General features: G+C 43.5%; 2 long non-coding RNA genes across 5 annotated transcripts in view; one reads left to right on the forward strand and one right to left on the reverse strand.

Moving 5' to 3' along the window:
• The window catches only part of LOC131509598 (uncharacterized), a 38,996-nt gene extending 29,299 nt beyond the window's left edge, over positions 1 to 9,697 (forward strand). Inside the window, exons 2-3 of one of the 3 annotated variants that reach the window (XR_009260600.1) lie at positions 3,921 to 4,372; positions 4,683 to 9,697. This is a non-coding gene — a long non-coding RNA (uncharacterized LOC131509598). Of the gene's footprint in view, positions 1 to 2,071; positions 4,373 to 4,679 lie in introns of those variants that run through there. The other 2 variants (XR_009260599.1, XR_009260598.1) reach the window with 2 other exon arrangements.
• Positions 1 to 18,882, reverse strand: part of LOC131509597 (uncharacterized) — a 31,645-nt gene extending 12,763 nt beyond the window's left edge. Inside the window, exons 1-3 of one of the 2 annotated variants that reach the window (XR_009260597.1) lie at positions 18,494 to 18,882; positions 16,172 to 16,339; positions 14,502 to 14,696 (exon numbers count right to left, since the gene is read on the reverse strand). This is a non-coding gene — a long non-coding RNA (uncharacterized LOC131509597). Of the gene's footprint in view, positions 1 to 14,501; positions 14,697 to 16,171; positions 16,511 to 18,493 lie in introns of those variants that run through there. The other variant, XR_009260596.1, reaches the window with a different exon arrangement.
• Between the last annotated feature and the right edge of the window lie 1,694 nt (positions 18,883 to 20,576).

A 20,576-nucleotide genomic window follows, 5' to 3' on the forward strand; every position in this document is an offset into this window, starting at 1 on the left:
AAGAGGATCTAGTTTGAGTTTTACACCATTCCCTTCCCTCCTGCCACCCCAGTCATGAAGTGCTGGGGGCACTGTCATCATCCTCTCTTTGTGAATGAGTAAACCTGGCTTCGGGAGGCTTCAGTGAATTACCCAACCCACACAGCTATTAGGTAAAAGAGCAGGAAGTGGTAAACAAGCCTTCTAATTCTAAGCCTGCGAATCTTTCTAGAACAGCCTTCAGAGAAGCTGGTTGGGGAGCAGAGAGAATAGGGGAGAATGGTTGAGCCTCAGATGTCCAACTCTGATGGGGGACCTTGGTTTTATGGATAAATGCAGTTCCTTTAAAGCAGCATAATGGATAGGCGTGGGCTTCAGAGTCAGATCCAAGCTCTAAACCTACCTCTGCCATTGACTGGGTTTAAACATAACCTCATTGAACCTCAGCCTCTCTGCCTACAATACGTGACTTCCTCCAAGCCAGCAAGAAGATTGTGGGAGCCACGGGGACACACAGAGCCAGTCCTTGATACCTTGTAAGTCCTCAGTCAATATGTCTCTCTCCTTTCTCCTTTAACCCAAGAGAGAAAGTAATCAAAAGTGTTTATCAACTGAATAATAATAATAAACTCTCCTCAACAGGAGGAGCACCGAAAAAACACTTCAAATGGCTGAGCAGCCATGAAGACCTTGGTCCCAAGAAGTGGCTGCAGTAACTCAGGAAAGAGAAGGTCACCCATGCATGGGCACCTGCTTTTCCAGCTGATTTTGCTCCCGGACCCACGAGAGCTCATTCCAATCACAAATGAAGGAGACTTGGAAGGGTCCCTCTTAGAGGGAACATAAGGCAAAAGATAAGGAGAGACAAAGGCAAATTTTGGGCCTACCCATACTATATATTTACCTCAACAAGGGGTGCATTTTTAGTCAAATTCCTGATTCCAATTGGCTCCCATCCTTATTCTTTTTTAAAAATTTTCCCCCAGTTTTATTGAGAAATAATTGACAAAAATAATCACTGTGTATGTTTAAGGCATACAGCATGATGGTTTAACTTACATACATTGTGAAATGATTACCGTAATAGGTTCAGCTAATCATCCTTATTCCTTTGCTCCAATTTTAACTTTGGTTACTTCATAATAATTTACATGCCTTTAGAAGATGTCTGAAATTCTATTATGGAAATGTAGGCATAAGTAAAGAATAATAAGAAGGCAAAGAAGCAAATAAATTAGGTTTTATTTTTTTTTAAGTTTATTTATCCATTTAGAGAGAGAGCGTGCTCATCAAAGCAGAGAGAGCTCGTGAAAGCTCAGAGACAGAGAGAGACAAAGCATGAGTGGGGGAGGGGCAGAGAGCGAGGGAGACACAGAATCTGAAGCAGGCTCCGGGCTCTCAGCCATCAGCACAGAGCCTGACGCAGGGCTCGAACCCACAAACCACGAGATCATGACCTGAGCTGAAGTCGGATGCTTAACTGACTGAGCCACCCAGGCTCCCCAAAGCTAAAAGAATTAAATACACACTTTTCTAGCTCTCTTTGCAGCTAGCAATATCCATGTGACTCAATTCTGGCCAAAGAAGCTGATCCTTTCCTGATAAAGGGATAGGTTGTACCAGTAATTTCCTTTACCTCTGGCCTTGAACACAGATGGGATGGTTAAGCTGCAGCAGCTATTTTTTGACATCAAGGCAATAAGCCATGATGGTGAGAATGGCAGAACAAAAAGAGAAAAAGGCAGTTCTTGGACTGTCTCCAGTAATATTAAACTGAATAAGACTAGCTTATATTTTTGTTTTGTTTTGTTTGTTTTGTTTTTTAAAGATTTTATTTTGAGAGAGAGAGAGAGAAAGCGCATATGCATGAGCCAGGGAGAGGGGCAGAGGGAGAGAGAGAGAGAGAGAGAGACAGAGACAGAGGCAGGCTCTCTCCAGGCAGGCTCCACACTCAGCACAGAGCCCAGTGCGGGGCTCGATCCCGTGACCATGAGATAATGACCTGAGCAGAAGTCAAGAATTGGACGCTCAACCAACTGAGCCACCCAGATGCCCCAAGTTTATATTAGTCAAGTTTTCTATTAGCTAAAGCCACAGATCTTCTCTAACTGATACATATTTTGTATTTTTCTATATTTATGAGTATATATTTATAAAATATGATGTAATTAAAATGTAATATAATAATCATATATTTTATGATATTCTATACATCTCTGTTGCAAATGTTCTGACTCTTTTCAGTATCAGCACATAGAAGAAAATAGAGTGTAACTGCTCTATAGGATGTGAATGTGTAGACTAAGTTGTCATCTGAACTCAAACCTATATGTGTAGTGACTCCAGGCTGCTCCTTTGTGATGCCCAGTAAAAGAGTATACCTTAATCTGTAGCAAAAATAGGAAGGCAGACACAACAAACTCTAGAAAGAATCTCGAGTAAGAGGAGGTTAAAATACCAGAAAAAAGGTTGCTGACAGAACCTCACATTACTACGACAATAAATAGCTTTGGATCCCAAAGCAACTACTCTAAAAGTTCCAAAAATAAAAATAAAAAAAAATAGAAATGCATTTCTTAACTTTATTTATTTATCTTGAGTGAGACAGAGACAGCACAAGTAAGGGAAGAGCAGAGAGAGAAAGAGAAAGAGAGAGAGAGAGAGAGAGAGAGAGAATCCCAAGCAGGCTCCATACTGTCAGCACAGAACCTGACATGGAGCTTGAACCCATGAAACCGTGAGATCATGACCTGAGCCAAAACCAAGAGTCAGATGGTTAATCAACTGAGGCCACCCAGGCATCCCTAGAAATGCATTCTATTTTCTTCATTAACAGTCTCAAAACTGCAATAGTTTTATGGTGCAAATGATTTGGAAGACTGTTTTTATCCAGACTCCTGGTTGAGCCAGGCATATACATCAATTGCTTGGTTCCCTTCTCTCTCTCTGTTCCCTTGATCCTCCTGTGCTTTCTCTTGCTCACACTGCCCTGACTCTGAATGTTCAGATCCATTGCCCAGCTGACACCTGTCGCTCTCCTGCTTCTCTGCCTGTTGAGAACATCCTGACTCACCTTCTGGTATTTGGAACCTCAGCTCTCTTATAATTTGTGAACACAGCTGCTCTTCTAGAATGATGATCTCCTCAAACTCTACATTGCGCTCCAGTTCGGGTTGACTTAGCTGGGAAGGAACTCCAGCCCCATGCCAACAGAGAAGCTCCATTTTCTTTCCATCACCAGTAACGAGAGGATTTCAGACAGAAAAAAATGAAGCCTGAGATTAAAAGATACAGAGTGAGAGCCACGTGACATGTCTCCTAATCATGAACTATCTTATCTGTGTTACCATTCACACGAGAGAAGGGAAGACAGCGTCATGTTGGTCATAGGCAAAACCATCTTGAATTGAAGAGGCTCCCTGAAATGGAAGGAGGGGGAAATAACCTGGTAGAGGGAGACTTCTGGATCTTTTTGGAAGGAAATTATGAAGCCACGAGGACAGTAAAAACTGATTATCTGAAGTTTACAATTTGACCACGATGAGGTCTAGAAGCAACATAGCATTCTTCTCTCCTCCCACACTATCACCATTTAGTAAAGCTTAAGCAGTAATGATGGAACGGTTTCCCCCCATAATCCATATCATGGAGTGTCATGCCTTTTCAGTGATTAGTTACAGGGATCAGGATTCAATTAAATTCGGTAGGTTTAGGAGATATTGCTTATAGAATCTAATCTGTGCTCTCAAGTGCTTGGAGCAAACTGGGAATACGTTCCAAACAGGGTCATTTTCAGGCTGCGGAGTAAAGAAGGCAGTCTCTACTGAATGGAATTGTGTTACTTGGATAGAAAGATTTGTCCTTTGGGTTTGGGGTACTTACTGTGCCACTCTGAAACCTACAAGTGAGTGAGTCTTGTTTGCATGTTTCCATGTACGCAGAGCTTGAGAGGGAGGAACAGACGGTGCATATCATCTACTCAAACCTCCCTGGCCATCACCTTCACCTCTCTGAACACTGACTTGTTCATGTTCCCCTTGTATTCCTGGGCATGCTGACGCTGTCCTGCTGCAGGGCACGGATGATGATTGATCCAGGCTAACTATGGTTGTTCTGTTTCCTGGACTGGTGATTCACCAAGGGATGGACATATTGTACAATTCTGGTCAGTGCGTGAAGTCTGGAACTTCTGGAAAAGTGTTCCTTGACCTTAAGAAAATGGAAATAAGAAAAATACCCATTTTCCTATCTGTGAATGTCACTGTGTGAGGATGTGATACTGATGGCAGTCATCTTGTGACTTTAAAGACAAGTTTATTGCAGGCCAGCTGACATCACTGAGCTACCAAGTGAAGGTCCCTGGAAATTACCCTGTGCCCAGACTTCCTATTTGGTAAGATCATACGTGCCTTAACCATAAGAGACTCTTAAATACAGAGAACACACTGAGGGTGACTGGAGGGGTGGGGGTGGGGGGATGGGCTAAATGGGTGATGGGCATTACGGAGGGCACTTACTGGGAGGAGCACTAAGTGTTATATGTGAGCGATGAATCACTGGGTTCTACTCCTGAAACCAGTACTGCACTCTATGTTAACTAACTTGAATTAAAATAAATTTTTTAAAAAAGGAAAAAAAACCAGATCATACATGCCTTTACTTATTAAGTCATTTTTAGCTAGGTCTTTTGTTTCTTACAGCAGAATGCATCCTAAGTGCTACAAACATCATCCCTAGAGGCATCGAGATTGTTTGGCTGGGTTGGAGAAGGAGTAACTCTGCAGACTCACAGAGAAGATGTGGCTTGCTTAAATTATAGAAGCCAGACTTGCTGACGGGACTGCTATAGGTTTTTCGCTGGACCAAGCGGTCACATGGGGTGGGGCTCGTTAATTTCAAGACCATCGGCATTCACTTTCATTGGAAGTATTTTTGTTTAGTATGATTTTGAGGTTATTTTAAATAAAATATTTAGCTTGCCTAACCAGGTAATGGGAAATCTTTAGCCAGAGGGTTAGCAACTAGATTCAACCTTGTAATTTATCGCCTACAACTATAAATCAAGCCAATGTCAGAAAGCTGAGAAAAACAATAAACAATGAGACAGCTGCCGCCTGGTCTGTCAACAATATATGGCAAGGCGAGACGTGCCCAACAATTACAACAAAGCCATAAATATATATTCTATATTTAACTCCACAAGCTTAAAGTTGTTTGATTTTCATTATTGATGTTTGCACACCCTCAGGGTCTTAAAGGATAAATCCTTTATCTTGTACTGTCATGTTATTAAGAAGAGAAAGTGCTTTTAAAAAAATTCCATTTTGCATAGCTTCTCGGACCTTTGCCCCACTGGCATTTGCATCCTGAGCGTAAGGGAGTTAATGCATGTGTAGGACTGAAGAATCCCAGCACTAAGGTATCCAGAAGAGACAGGACCGAGTTTATGAGTACTAGGAAGGCTGCGTCTGGTGAGGGTGGGGGCAGGTAAAGGGAGTTGTTTAAACTGTAAAGTTTCAGAGTCTTGTAACAGTGCTTTACAGAAAAAATCTGTTATAAATAAGTCATAAAGCCATAACATACTCTTTGTAATGCCAGCTCCACGATCTCTGCCAAGAAGACTTTTTTTTGTGGGAGAGTCCTCTCTTCCCTTTAGCAGCCTGCATACTACCTAAGAAGCTAATTCTTATTGATAGATCATCATTATTACAGGAGGCTGGAAGTGATTCCCATTCACTGCCTGCAAGTAACCCTTAATTCCGACAGAAGACGTAAAGCCAAACCAAAATGTCCTCTGTGTTTGGAAAAGCTGCTGTGCTTGGATCATGGCAGCCCCCTTTGTGGCAAAGACCATCCCTGCAGAATCACTTGACCCCGAGGTCTAACTCCTCCAGGAGAATCTTTGACGAAATATACTGACAGCCACGTTACCACTGTTCCCATCGTCCACGGTAATTCTGCCAAATTGGCAGTCAAAGCCACGCAAGGCTAATCTTGTGCTGGGGAGATTGTCTTCCCTCAAGTCCTAATAGTAAGTACTTGGATTTTCACAGCTCTCTCTGAAATGCAAGGTCTTCTGGAAGCTTCCCTAAGAACCCCTCATGGGCTGGACACAGTGGCTACCGCCTCCCTCTGAGCCACCTCACTCATTTGTGGCCCAGATCTGCCAGCAAAGGGTTTTCTCTTGTCTTAGTCACCTTTGTTCTATTAGCGCGTTCTCAGATGACTTTCACTGAAGGATATTTGTCCAGTAGCCTGCAGGATTATTTCCACATTATTTAAGAGCCCTCTCGAAGAAGTCAGATGGGAATGAAAATGAAACTTGGGGGTCAGGGGTCCGTTGTGGGCATGCCTTTAGAAAGTCCCATCTTGTCTCATAGGCAAGAGATTTTTTCCTCCTACTTTCAGTGTGTGCTGACAGTGTCTGGGGAGACATGTTCTCATGTGATCACTTACAAGATCTCATTTCGTGTTAGTGAAATTAACACGCATGACTAGTAATTAAGTCTCACTAAATCAGGATTTCTCTTTTTCATTTAAATATGAGCTTTAATTACATAAAAACAATTGCCATAAAACGATTGCATGCATTTATTTGAGCTTTGAGTGCCCTCTACTGGAACAAGAAAAAAGTAAAAAATCAATAGCACGGAGGGCTTGTGCGGTTCGGTCCTAACTACTAAGATGTCCTCATTAGTGTCGGGAAAAGAAGAATAATTGTAAGCGCTCAACATCTGTCATTCACAATTAGCTGACAGTGCTCCAAACTTTTTCTAAAACTTACCCATTAAATGGAGCTAACAGTGCATATCTTCCAGATTTTACGTTTACAGAAAAATCCTGAAAGATACCAACGTGAAACCTCTTCCTAGCTGGTTGGCCAGCTCTTATTTCCAGATACTGCATGTCTCCCTGCTACTGGTGTTCCATTTACAGCCATGGCCTCTGAAACCAGTTGGCCCCCCGACCAATTTCCTTCTTTAAACCTGTTCCTTCCAAAACCGTGCGTGATGTGAACTTTGCTCTTCTCTGCCTTCACCCCTTGGGCTCTGGTGCCCCTCTGACCTCCTGCCTTCCCCCCACCGCCCCGCCCCGTGAACTTCCCAGCTCCCTCCTTCCACCACCACTCCTCCCTGTCAGCAGGACTGCACCTGAACTCACTTCCTTGTCTCCATTTAACCAGTCTCTCCACGCTCCTTATTCCAATTCATTTCCTAACTTGTCTGGACCTCATGGCTTATTATTTCAACCACACTGTCATCGACACACTCATTTCCACCAACCCTTTGATCGTCTGCTGCATAAGCCTTGAAGTAGTCTATTCTATAACAGTCTAATGATTCATTCTAACCGACTAATTTCTAAGTTGCGAAGAACTGCTGAAGAATATCACACTGCTTTGCTCATTGGCTGATGATACGTCCTTTTGGCCAGTCTCAGGTAGGACCTTGGAAAGGCTCAATTCTGTTTTTCTTTTTTTAAAGTTTATTTATCTTTGAGAGAGAGAGAGAGAGAGAGAGAGCACAATTAGGGGAGGGGCAGAGAGAGAGGGAGAGAGAATCCCAAGCAGGTGCTGCACTGTCAGCATGGAACCCAATGCAGGGCTTGAACTCACGAACCATGAGATCATGACTGGAGCGGAAATCCAGAGTCAGACGTTTAACCGACTGAGCCACCCAGGAGCCCAGGAAATGCTCAATTCTTATCTGCAGTTTGCTTGTTTTTCTAATCCCTTGAGGATTTTTCGTACCCTGTCTACTCTCCTTCTTGAGATTTGTTTTGTTTCTTAATTTTCAGAAAACAGCTGGAGCTACACAGTCTCCATTCCTGCACTTCCCAATTTGTCTTTATCTGTGCCCGTTCTTCCCTTTGGCCACAGGAGACCAGCCGCTTCTCTGTTGGCTTTGGATTCTATTCCCTCCCAGTCACTCTTTTTTTTCTTCCAATAGCTGTTTAGGTTTTCTCCCTCTTCCCAGGTACCTCTCTCTTGGACTCAGACTATAAATATTCCAGATTCTCCAGTGTTGTATTCCCACCCAGACAAGGCATGACCTACTCCCAACCTTGCCTCTCTCTCACAGACTGCTGCCCATATCTCCTTGGCTTCACTGTGAAGCATCTTGAAGGAGTAGTCTGTACTCTATGCTTCTGTTTCCATCACCCCCTCACTCCGTAAAAGCCACTCAGTTTCATTTTTCTAATCACCAATCAGGAAATACTCTCTCATAAGTAATCAAAGTCCTCTGTAGGATCAGGTTCTCAGGATCATCCACCTCACTGCTCAGCCATTCAAAGTAGCTGATGTACCAGGGCTCAAGACCCCTGCTTGCATTCCAGGGCCCTGCCCAGCCAGAAGGATGAAGGAAACGACACAAAAACACACACTTTTCCCCTGAAGGATACTTACTGGAAGGTGTGCCCACCGCCTAATGCAGTCCGGGTCTCAACCTTGCTACAGGGGGAGGTGGGAAAAATAGTCTAGTCTGGTTGGCTAAATATGCAACTAAAATGTAAGAGTCCATTACTAAGGAAGATGGAAAAACACTGACATGTAGATATTTTAAGCTTTGTGTACCAAATGTTAACCAAAAGCACAAACGCATACACATACACACAAATGAGATTGGGGTTTAAAGATGCTATAAAATTAAGGGTCCCTGGGTGGCTCAGTGTCTGACTCTTGGTTTTGGCTCAGGTCATGATCTCATAGTTCGTGGGTTCGAGCCCAATGTTGGGCTCTGTGCTGACAGTGCAGATCCTGCTTGGGATTCTCTCCTCTTCTTTGTCCCTCCCCTGCTCCCTCTCTCTCCAAAAATAAATAAAGATTTTTTAATGCAATAAAATGCACTTTTTTTTGTTATGACTTCCTGGAATTTCCATTTGATACTTTGTGCCATATCTATTGTTTGAAAATTATCGAAATTTTGAATCCCAATATATACTTCATGTTTTCTGAATGTCTTCTGAATATATAAAAAAAGGACATACCTTTATGTTGAAGTAAAAAGTGAACAAATACATACTAATTTATCCTTATGGATATTATATACGGTTTTTGTGTGTAAGATTAAAAAAAATTAATCCCCTTTAACAGACAACACCCTTACATTTTCCTACATATTTTTCCTAAAATGGTAAGCCATTTTCTTTTTTTTTTTTTTCAAAATGAAAGGATTTTTTTTTCAGATCGCAAAGGCTCTTGACAATTATATCACATTAAGATCTTTATTTTCTACACTATAGCTATTTCCAATTTGTACTTTTTTTTAAACTCCACTGAAGTCATCCTTTAGAGTAGTAAGCTACATATTTAAAGCCACACACTCTAATTGCCAGCTGTTCTGAGTCTGACAATATTAATAATAAGGAATTCAATGCATTTTACTTTATCTACTCTGTTCTACTCCTTAACTGCTGGTAATTGACCTTGGGTGACACATCCATTTTCTTATTACATGATGAATTTCATAATATGCCACTGTATGTTTGAAAACTGCTTTGCCTTGGCATTTATGTTTCTAATCCACATTTACAATATTTCACATCACTGTTAAGCTTCATTGGTCTGAATGTTTACCTGGAGTTCTTTTATGTATAACTTTCCCATTCTTGAATTATTGCTGTAATTTTAAATTTCCAACTTCATCAGTCGAAGTACATCTTTAAGTGTATTTTATCTTGTTTTGTTTTCATAAAGGCATGTAAGAGTTCCATTTTCTGACTGCTTGCATTTTGACAGATATTTTATTGCCTTACACATAATACTACTTAATTGGGATATGGTATTCTTGTAACATGCCCAGATACATGACTTAGAAAACTTAAAATAGCCAATTGGGATATGTAGAGATTGCCAACACGGAAGTTTTGCAACATGGTTGGCTCTGATATGTGTGTGCATCAGTGGTGTTCCCTAAACCACAGGAACTGGCTTGTTGAGAAGTGTCAACTTAAAGCACCATAAATATAAATTGTCTTTTATTCCAATGTTTTTTATTCTATTTTTCTTAACCCCCCCCTCCCCCAACACACATGCCAAATTCACCTCCAACCATGCTACGGTGAATTTTCTATCCATATCCCTTAACAACATCTTAGATGGATTCTGTAATACTTTCATTATTAAAATGCATCTAGAGGCACCTGGGTGGCTCAGTTGGTTGAGTGTTCAACTTTAGCTCAGGTCATGATCTCACAGTTTGTGGGTTCGAGCCCCACGTTGGGCTCTGTGCTGACAGCTCAGAGCCTGGAGCCTGCTTTGGATTCTGTGTCTCCCTCTCTATCTGCCCCTCCCCTTCTTGCACTCTGTCTCTCTCTCAAAAATAAGCAAACATTAAAAAAATGAAAATAAAAATAAAAATAAATGCATCTAGATGGAAGATTCAACCTTGAGGTTGACTTAAAGAACTGGTCTCTTTTTGCCAACACATGTTTGATCCATGGTGCTAAGAATCTGAAGCATGAAGATGGGCCTGATTACCTTTTTTAGTTACACTTTATAGAGCTTTTCAAGCCAGCTGTGCTAAAACTGCAGAAGGCAGCTCAAGGCTGAAGGGACTAGCAAATAAATAATAAATAAATAAAGTAGAGAAAAATGTTCTAGTGAGGTGAAGAATGTTCTAGGAACTATGAAAGGCCAAGGTGACTCGAAATTAGTCAAAGAGGTCCCAAAAAACATGAGTTGCATTTGAGGAGTTGAGTGGTGGCCAGATGGTGGCAGGGGGGAAGGAGGGGTTCTGAAAGCCATAAAGGGACTTGAGGTTTTATTCTCACCACAGCAGGAAACTACTGGAAACCTTTGGACAAAGGAGATACGTGATCTGATTTATATCTTTAAAAACCATCTCCGACCATGTTGAGAAGAACCGTCTGTGGGTGGCAAGAATAGAAAAAGGAAGATCAGTTAGGGGAAGATGGCAATGGTTTAGGCAAGATATGCCCATGGCCTGGAGCACGGTGGTGTCCAGAGATGATGTGGCCCCAGATTGTGCATGTACGTTTGCTGGAGACACCCATTACATCAGATGGAAATGTTACACGGGCAATTGGACATGCAGATCTGGAGTTCCCAGAGAAGCTCCTGTCCATAAGATACAAATGCAGAGCCATCAGGGTATATATGGTATACAAAGCATGGGAATGGAAGAGGTCACCAAGTGAGAGTATATTTCAGAGAGAAGAAATCCAAAGATTAAGTCCTGTGGGGTCCCAGCATTTTGGAGTGAGGAGGAGGAGGAGGAGGAAGAAGAAGCAAAAAAGACTGAGAAGGAGTGACCACACCAGTAGGAGAACTGGTGTGGCGCCCTCCCTGGAAGCCAGATTTAGAAACACTTGAGAAAGTGTTTCAAGAATCAGGTCAACCTCTTCTTTAGCTCCAGTGGCTTCATCTTAGACTAGCAGTTTTTCGAGAACACCAGAAAAAAAACCTCCTGCTTCTACACCAAAGTATACTTTTAGAGGGATGCTTTTTCTTTGCGCTTCCTGGCCAGTATTTCTTTCCCCTGTGTAATACTACTTTTTCAAGACCTCACATGTAGATGTCCGCCCTGCCCACTTAGACTGTAGTCACATCATGTGCGCAGTGAATTCATGTGATGTGAGTCATGTGCAGCTGAAGCCAAGAGAGAATGTTACAATATTGTGACTGATTGCACCTAGCACTCTTCCAAGCGCATCTACCCAAGAACAGGGGAGATAGATGTGCCTCTGATGTTTTTCTGGGGTCTCACAAATCAATACATTATGGACCTATGGGGACATTGTGGGACTTTTCATGACAATTTCATATTATATATATATATTTCATATTATATATATATCATATTATATATATATATTACATATATATATGAAAGATTGTATATGTATAAGATAAGAACTGTGAGATAATTTCATTATACACATGCACACACACACACACACACACATATAGTGCTAACTTATGTGCTTATCTTAGAATCCAGCCTTATGTTAGATGTGATTCCACACTGCCTGAACTGGTCAACTGGAAAGGGGTGCGAACTGTCCGTGTTACGTTTGTCAACAGAAAGGGTGTGTGGAATGTTCTCAGCTCCAGTTGACTTGGGTCCTGGCAAGCCACCTGCACGTCCATCTCCTCATTGTCCAGCCTTGGGCATCCTTTGGGCTCTGTAGGACTAAGATGGAGTTTTCCTCATCCAACACTCAGACTTCCCAGCTCTGTTAGATTCCACGGGCTTCTTTTTGGTCCCTAGCGTAGTCAGAAGACCTATGCTGGTGGTTATTCTCACCCAGAACATCCCTTCTTATCAGAAATCCTCTACCTTCTTCCTCAGCAACAGCGCTTCTATAGAGGTGACTACACAAGCCACAGCGGTACTGTTTGGTGGGGTGAATCTGCTTAATGTGTTTTATTCAGTTAGTTTTTCTAGAAAGCTGGCATGAAACAGCACTAGCGATTTCTAGTTTTAGCAGCACAATAGACCCTCTTGTTTGTTTGATTTTTTAACAGAGAGAAAGGAGTTAGGTAGCCCTTTAAAATATGTCATAGGTGGGGGCCTGGGGTGGCTCAGTCGATTAAACATCTGACACTGGATCTCGGCTCAGGTCATGATCTCACAGTTTGTAAGTTCGAGCCCCACATTGGTCTCCGTGCTGATGGTGCAGAGCCTGTTTGGGATTCTGTCTCTCCTTCTCTCTGCCCCTCCCCCGTTTGTGCGCTTTCTCTCAAAATAAATAAATCAACTTAAAAAAAAAAAAAAAAAAGAAGCTGTCAACCCTTTAAAAAAAATAAAAGGAGGGGGAAGGGTTGCACCCAGGTGGCTCAGTCGGTTGAGTGTCCGACTTCAGCTCAGGTTGTGATCTCGTGGTTCGTGGGTTCGACCCCCGTGCCGGGCTCTGTGCTGACAGCTCAGAGCCTAGAGCCTGCTTCGGATTCTGTGTCTCCCTCTTTCTCTGCGCCTCCCCCGCTCGTGTTCTGTTTCTCTCTTTCTCAAAAAATGAATACCCATTAAAAATAAATAAAATTTTAAAATCTGTCATAAAAGACAAGCACATAGTGGTTTTGTTGTTTGCAAGTGGTGAGGTATAGCCTCCATAGGTGGATAAAGCTCAGCATGGCCCCTCTCCTTTCCATCTGTTTGCATCAGTAGATTCCTATTAAGGGCCAAATAGCCATCCAGAAGGAAAAAAATGGAAGACTTGGCGCTCTAAGTTAGAGGATGTCTGATGGGCTGCAGTTGCCCAGAATGAGGCCAATAGACGAGAAAAGGGGCTTCCGGGGAAACTGGATGTAAGCCCCCCCATTGGGGCCCGTGCTGCTGAAGAGAGCTCTTCTAACGGAACAGGTTCTGGGACCCCCCCCCCTCCTGGACCAGTGTCCTGGGGAAGCTGTGCTTGGATGTAAAGTGATAGGGATGCCTGGCTTCCCCTTGGTAGCGACGCCGGGAAGCGATAAGCCCAGAAACGGTTTCCCTCAGAGGAAATTACCCAATGACCCCATTTCCTCCTCTACGAAAGGTTGTTCATTGATCCCCTTGCAGTCAGAAAACACGTGTTAGGTCCCTCCAGACAGCCTCTAGAGGAGTGACACACGCTTGGGAGTCAACAATGATACGGATCTGGGGAGAAAGGAGACCCGATTTTGCACCGCCAGCTGGTGCCGTGGGTCAGGTCTTCGTCAGGATTTTTAGGGAAAATTTGAAAATCACCCATCACAGAAAGCTCTGGGACCCCCCCCCCCCCCCCCCCCCCGCGCAAGGCAGTGATATTTTCTTTAGCAGTGAGGAGATAGAGCTTACGGGAAGCAGAATGTAATTAAAAGTCATATCCAATATTCTGCTGCTCAACTGATGTCTTATTAAAAATGTGTGCCTGTGGCCAAGGAAGTAGGAGGTACACTCTCAGCTGTCAGGCCGAGAAAAGAGCGCTGTGCCCAGGATCCATCCCGAAAGGCCGGCTCACTCAGATCCCCGGTCCATGAGGAGGGAGCCGCTTACATCGCCTTCCCACATGACAATCAAAATCACAGCACAGACTCCACTTTTCTCACTTCTCCTACACAAGGGCTCGTGGTTGGGCATAAGATAATGAGGACAGGCTCTGTCACCCACAATGTGGCAAGATAAGATGTGGCACAGTCAGGAGAAATTATTTTAGGGCCCCCTCCCCCAGAGTTCACACCGGTGACTCAATTCATCCCCTTTCTGGCTAATGGGTGAGAGCAGATACGGGATCCTCAGATGCCCCAAGTTTTAATTCTGGCTCAACCGCTGACTTCATTTCTGTAATAGGTATACTATAAACATCTCCTGCATATGGCTCCTGGAGGACAGTCTTCAACTCTAACTCACCTCACCAAAATTCTAAGGAACCCCGAATTATACTGCGGAGTCCTCCGTGAAGCTGGGTGGAAATTTGCATCATCCTCCAACCTGCCCGGTGCCAGTCCCCCCCGCCCCCCCTGGTGCTTTGTGAACAGCCACTGCCTAGAAACTGACATTTACTCGAACACAGTTGCAACAATGTGTTCAAATCTTACTCACTTTTAGTGGTGTTCCGAAATTCTGGCCGCTAGATTTTGCTCCGAGTTCATGCTATGAAGCCTCGGTGACTCTGCCATGGTACGGGTTTCATAGACTGGCCGGTAAAACCCATCCTACGCCCCATAGAGTTTTCAGCCTTCAGTTCCGTCTCCAAGAACAGAATCACTGAATCCAAAGACATTGTGTATGTTGTACCTGAAAATGGAAAAATTCTCAGCACGGCCGAAGACAAGAGGAATGTTAAGTGAAAAAAGAATTAACTGATGGCATTGACCTGCAGAAGAGGAGGAAGGAGAGGGGACGCACAGGAATTAAAGAGTTACTCTCTAAACCAACAGTAAACTTCATCTTTCCTTTATTCTTGTGCCTCAGTTTGTTTATCTGGCAAATAGGAGTGACAGTTCAACTCAGCCTCACTTAGTGTTTATATTTTTGCCCTATTTATAACTACAGTTAGTATTCATTCACTAACTGCAAAACTGTAAATGCCCATCAGGCACATTATACATAGCTTTCCATAAAAAAAAACAGGACATTGTGGAGTGCCTCGGTGGCTCAGATGGTTAAGCGTCTGGCTCTTGATTCTGGCTCAAGTCATGATCTCACGGTTCTTCAGTTCGAGCCCTGCATCAGGCTCTCTGCTGACAGCATGAAGCCTGCTTTGAATTCTCTCTCCCTCTCTCTTCCCCTCCTATGCATGCACTCTCTCTTCTCCTTCTCTCTCTGCCCCTCCCCTACTCATGCTCACTCTCTCTCAAAAATGAAATTAAAAAACACATTTTTAAAAATTTTTAAAATTAGACATCATCATAGGTCCCTGTGGATTAAATATGTTTGCAGGTTGTATTTTCTTTGTTTGTTTCCAATGAGGTTAGAAATATTTACTGATTATAGTAATGTCATATTTTTTTAAAACCTCTCGATATAAGACTTACTCTTTACTTATATGTAAGATTCCTAAGTGCATAAAATGCTTATAAATTCATGAGAAATTCATTGCTAAAGATTTAAGACTTAAATATTAAAATTCCACAGTCAGCAAATACTCTCAAAGAAATGAAAATATCTGGGAAGTATATAACCATGTTTTTTTGGCCTTTATTTGAATATTAAAGAAAGGGATGGCTTCTATACCCATTTAATTACATTCCCAGAGAGTCTGTGTATGAATCAGATGATAATAGATTATACTTTCACTAGTGCAGATTGCTTCCCAAAGTGGATATTAATATCAGATCACAGTTCTTGAACCACAACCCATGCAGGCCAGACTTCAGAATTTATTGTATATCAGAAAGGTAATGTGAGCTCATACTATATATTGTATAGCATCCCCATCAGGGGCTCAAGGAAGCATTCAAACCCATTAAATTTTCTATAATGAAACACATAAATATGCACATTATAAGTGGGATAATCACTATTAAATATTCTCACATCAGTTCAGACAATTTACCAAAAATAACAAGTTTTCAGAGTTGCCCCCTTCACCTCAACCTCCAGAATTGCAGAACTGTGGATAAGCAGTTGTTGACCCATATTCTTTCAAAGTATTTGGGATGTTCCACCGCCACCTGTGGGAAAGCCCTTGCAAATTTAATGAGCACCCACGGGAGGATATAATATCACATATAAATAATAGCCGTAGGCTCACATTTTCAGGAACTCACCAAATATGTAAGCCGGGGACGTTTCCTGCCTTGGGTCCCAGGATTGAAAAATCAATAAATTCACAATACTGCCAGATAGTGTTGCAAGAAAGGTGGGAAGAGGAACCATCAAAGGAGAGAGAGGATCTGTACCGAGGAGAAGCCATGTCGCCTGTCTCAGGAGATCATCTGGTATTTAATAGAAGACAACTAAGAATAGGTTTGCAAAGATGTCACATGAGAATCGAAACTTCCACTCAAACCTCAGGTAGCCTGGTCAGCAGCAGGGCTCTTAGTGAGCTCAGCCCTGGGCTCTAATACGTGGCCCTGAACTTGGAAGGACCCGCCCTTGGTCAGTGCTCTGCTCTCAGTGATGGCTTCATAATCAGGGCCGAACAGGGACCTTGCCCCACTTCCTTTTGCAAGGGGCCCCACACATCATGTGGCCAGTCCTGTCCACAGGCAGGCCTATCCCTGGCATGGAGTGGAAGACAGTCTCTGCTTTCTCTCTTTTGCCTGAGAGGGAAAGCCAGCTGGTGCTCCAGGAGGAGCGAGTCTCACCAAGGGGAGAAGGCTTGCTCTGTTGGTTCCTCTCGGGTCTCCTCCTGGCACACGCAACTTGCACAAAAACTTGCAGATGAGTGATGTGCCATGACCCCCCTCCCCCCACGCCGGCTTTGGAGGACAGGCAACTTTCTCCCTATAAACTCCTTAGGAGCGAGGCCATAGGGCAGGACGCCAGTCCCTGTGAAAGGTGGGGGTTATGGGAAGGCCTTAGCAGGTGCCTTTGCGAGTTCAGCACACGGTGAACTTTTTGAAGGCACAATCTTCCCAAGACCATACCTGCGCAGAAATTAATAACTCTTTACATTTGTCGTACATTCTACAATTTACAGAGCAGGTTAGTGGGCATTATTGGATTTTATCGACTCATTCATTCGGCACGTGCTCACACACCCCACACACATCCACGCCCCTCCACATACACATGCGCCACATACACCCCACACATGCATACCGCCCTCCACCCACACACCCCCACTTATACACTGTACCCCCAACCCCACCCCCACATTTTTATTGTGTCAAGTTCAAGTCAAAGAGCTGGATTCTCTCCTACCTTGCCAAAGAAGTCTTTCCTCCCCTCTTTCTTACTAGTCATTGTCCCATTTTCCTCTTTCCCCTCACAGGCAACTAACTAATGACAACTACTGTCTATCCCCGGGCTCTCCACCACCTGCCCTTCTGCCACCATCATCCCACTGACAAGATGTTTCTCGTGGTGTTCACCACTATAAAGAAAAATTGTCTCTCACTTCTCAAGTCCAGCCACGGAGATATCCAATTTATAGGCACTTTCCAGAATGCTCCCTGCCTAACCATTAGGTGAGTTTGGCACTGGTGACCACTGCCTTATTTGAGAAGCTCTCCTTCAGTTTCTAGAACACCGTTCCTTTCCTGTTTTCCTTCTCTTGCTCTGGTATTACCCTCAGTCTTCCCTGGAGATTCTTTTTCTTTCTACGATGGTTGGGGTCAACTAGGATTTCCTCCTTGCCCTTCTCTTTCTTTCTTCTTCTTTTTTTCGCTCTACGCATTCTTCCTGGGGAATAGGATGGGTAGCTTCCTGTGGTTTCAGTAGTCGTTTATGCTAATAGCAGTATGGATTGTGGATAAGTGCCTAACTTCTGTAATTATGGAGACTTGGGTTTGAATCCTGGACATATGACCTGGACAATATACATAATCCCTAAGCCCTGTTTCACACACATAAAACAGAAAAAAAAAATCACCCCCAAGCTTTACAGTTATCACGAAGAGTCTCTCATTCATTTCACCAAAATGTTTTGAGTAGCGAATGTGCTACGCACTGGATATATAACGATATGCAAAACATACAAAAATCCCTGTGGCACTTCTACTGTAGTGTGAGACAGACACTGGACAAATGAGCAAGTGGACATTGGATATGCAACAGTAAGAGGGGCTCTGAAGAATAGAGTAGGACAAGAAACAACCTAACAAATGGGAAACCGTCAGTACGGTGCCTGGCATGGAGGCGACACCCAGCAAAGGCTTGCCACCACCATCTCCCCTACCATCATCCCCTCAATCTCCGCCTCTAGCCTCTTGATGCCTACGGAGACCTCAAATTACCATGTCTAAAGCCATATTCATCCTATTTCTCTACCTCTTCTATTCCCTTATATTTAATTCGCCACCTTGGTCAATAGCACCCAGGTCTCGGCGGACTATCAAAACTATCGCGTGGATATGTATTTTGACTCCGCCTCCTTCCCCAGCCCTCCCACCCCTGACCTGATTTCGGCCTTCAGCATTTCTCACCTGACCCGGGGTGAGAGCTAAGTCTGCCTTCTTCAGATGGCTCTCCAGTCGGTCCTCTGCTGCGATGGTTACATTCGCACGATGGCTTTCTGTCACCATTGTCAGAGATATCCCAAGGTCCTTAATCTGCCCACCACTCCGGATGCCCTACTTCTCTTGCGCAGCTCTTTCCTGCCCCCTCCTTCTAACACTGTAAACTCCAAGACACTGAAGTGAGAAGCTCTTGACTCTCCCTAGACGGTCTTGTCCCAATACCTTTCCCCCACCACTGCCATTTTCTCTCCCTGCAGTGTCTTCTGCGTGCCCTTTTATCCGGACAACTCCTGCTCACCATCAAAGACTCAGGGCAGACATCCCCTCCTCTATGCTCTTCCCTGATCTCCACCTTACCCCTGCCTTCCTCCAACCATTACTGCATTGGCTATTTCCCAGAAGGCTCCCATAGACACTGCCCGAATCTCTGTCTCTTTCACCGAACTCACCAGGTCCCTCTGGATTTTACATTTGTGTGTGTGTTCCTACCAGATTCTATTGAAAGACAGGATTGACTCTCACTTGTTTTTCCAGGTTCTTTCAGGAGCCCCTGTACCCCCATTCACCCACAAACTGTGTGCTCCATGACCTGTAACTGTCAATTAGCACATTTGCCGAAGTGTGGATTTGTCAATCGCAAAAAATACCCTGTGGGAAATACAGGTGGTTCATTGTAAATTTGTATTAATGGAAAACCTGCCTGTAACCTTTCAGGGCCACAGTTCAGCGCTGAAGATACCCAATTTACATGATAAACCAAGGCCACTTCACATCTCAGGTTATGGCATCTTATATTCATTCATATTTATAATCACTTTACTATTTTTTTTCTCCAAGAATCATGGAGTAATTCCTACATCACTTCTATGTAACCAGAGTGAATTTTGCAAATCGAGAAGAATCCCCAGTAAAGGGAACTTCCAGAAGTCTGATGGCAATATTTTTACTAAATTGCTGAGATCCCCTTCTGTTGGGTGCCCTGTAGTTGTCTGGAGCATTTAGCACAGCTCCTAGCTTCTAGAATAAAAGCAATTCTCTCTTCCCATTTCCTTTCTTGCACTGTCTTGTCCCTTGAGTCTCAATCTCTACACTGATAACCACCTAGAAACTCATATTCCGTTATGTTCAAAACTAAACAAAGTCCCTACGATGCCTCAACCCATCCTTTCCCTTCTCCTGAGTTCACATCTTGGTTAATGGCACTGAAGTTTACACAGATGCCCCGGGTCAAAATTTTCTCAGTGATGCTTCACTCTTCTCTGCCCCTCCCTCGGCCTGCCTCATCAGCCTTCACACAGCGCACTTCGTCTTCTTCAGTTATGCACAGTCTGTCAGTGCCCAGTCAAGTGGGTTTGCACTCCCATCTCTACCCCCCACAGGCCTCTAATCTCTCGACTAAATTACTTACATGCTTTTTCTCTATGCCAGGAAGCTCTTGCCTTCAATAGATCTTCAAACTGCTTCCAGAACTCAAGCCAACTGAGACTTTAAAGTCTTCAGTACCTTATCATCACCTGCAGAATAAATGGAAATACAGTAGCATCATGTATAAGGGGCTTTGCTCTCTGAGCCTCATGGATGTTTTCACCCTCATCCCTCTTTGTACTCCAAAGCACAGTCTCTACTACAGCCAACTCCGACTTTTTCTCAGAATGTCATGGTTTTCCATGTCTCCTTACCTTTCCACTTGCTGGGTTTTTTTCTTCCCTGTATTGTTCTCCCACCTCTATGCCCTGCCCAGAGAACCTCTTGTCCTTCTCTCAAAACCCAGCTCATATATCCTGTGGGATAAATGTAAGACTCCCTCCTCTCTCTTGTAGCCGCCCCCCCCATCCCCAGTCTCCCAACAGAAGGCAAATTTGCTGTCAGAGGGCTTCCTTTTAACTCTATTAGTAATTCTCACTATATTACATTTGTTTATGTATTTATAGCACCCACTAGACCAGCAGCTCCCAACAGACAGAGGGTGAGTCTCATCCCCATTTTTTTTCCAAGTATCTACAGCAGTGCCTGGTAAACAGTCAGCACTCAATAAACATTTTTCAATAAA

The sequence above is a fragment of the Neofelis nebulosa genome, chromosome 4 (assembly GCF_028018385.1).
Source record: "Neofelis nebulosa isolate mNeoNeb1 chromosome 4, mNeoNeb1.pri, whole genome shotgun sequence".
Taxonomy (NCBI): domain Eukaryota; kingdom Metazoa; phylum Chordata; class Mammalia; order Carnivora; family Felidae; genus Neofelis; species Neofelis nebulosa.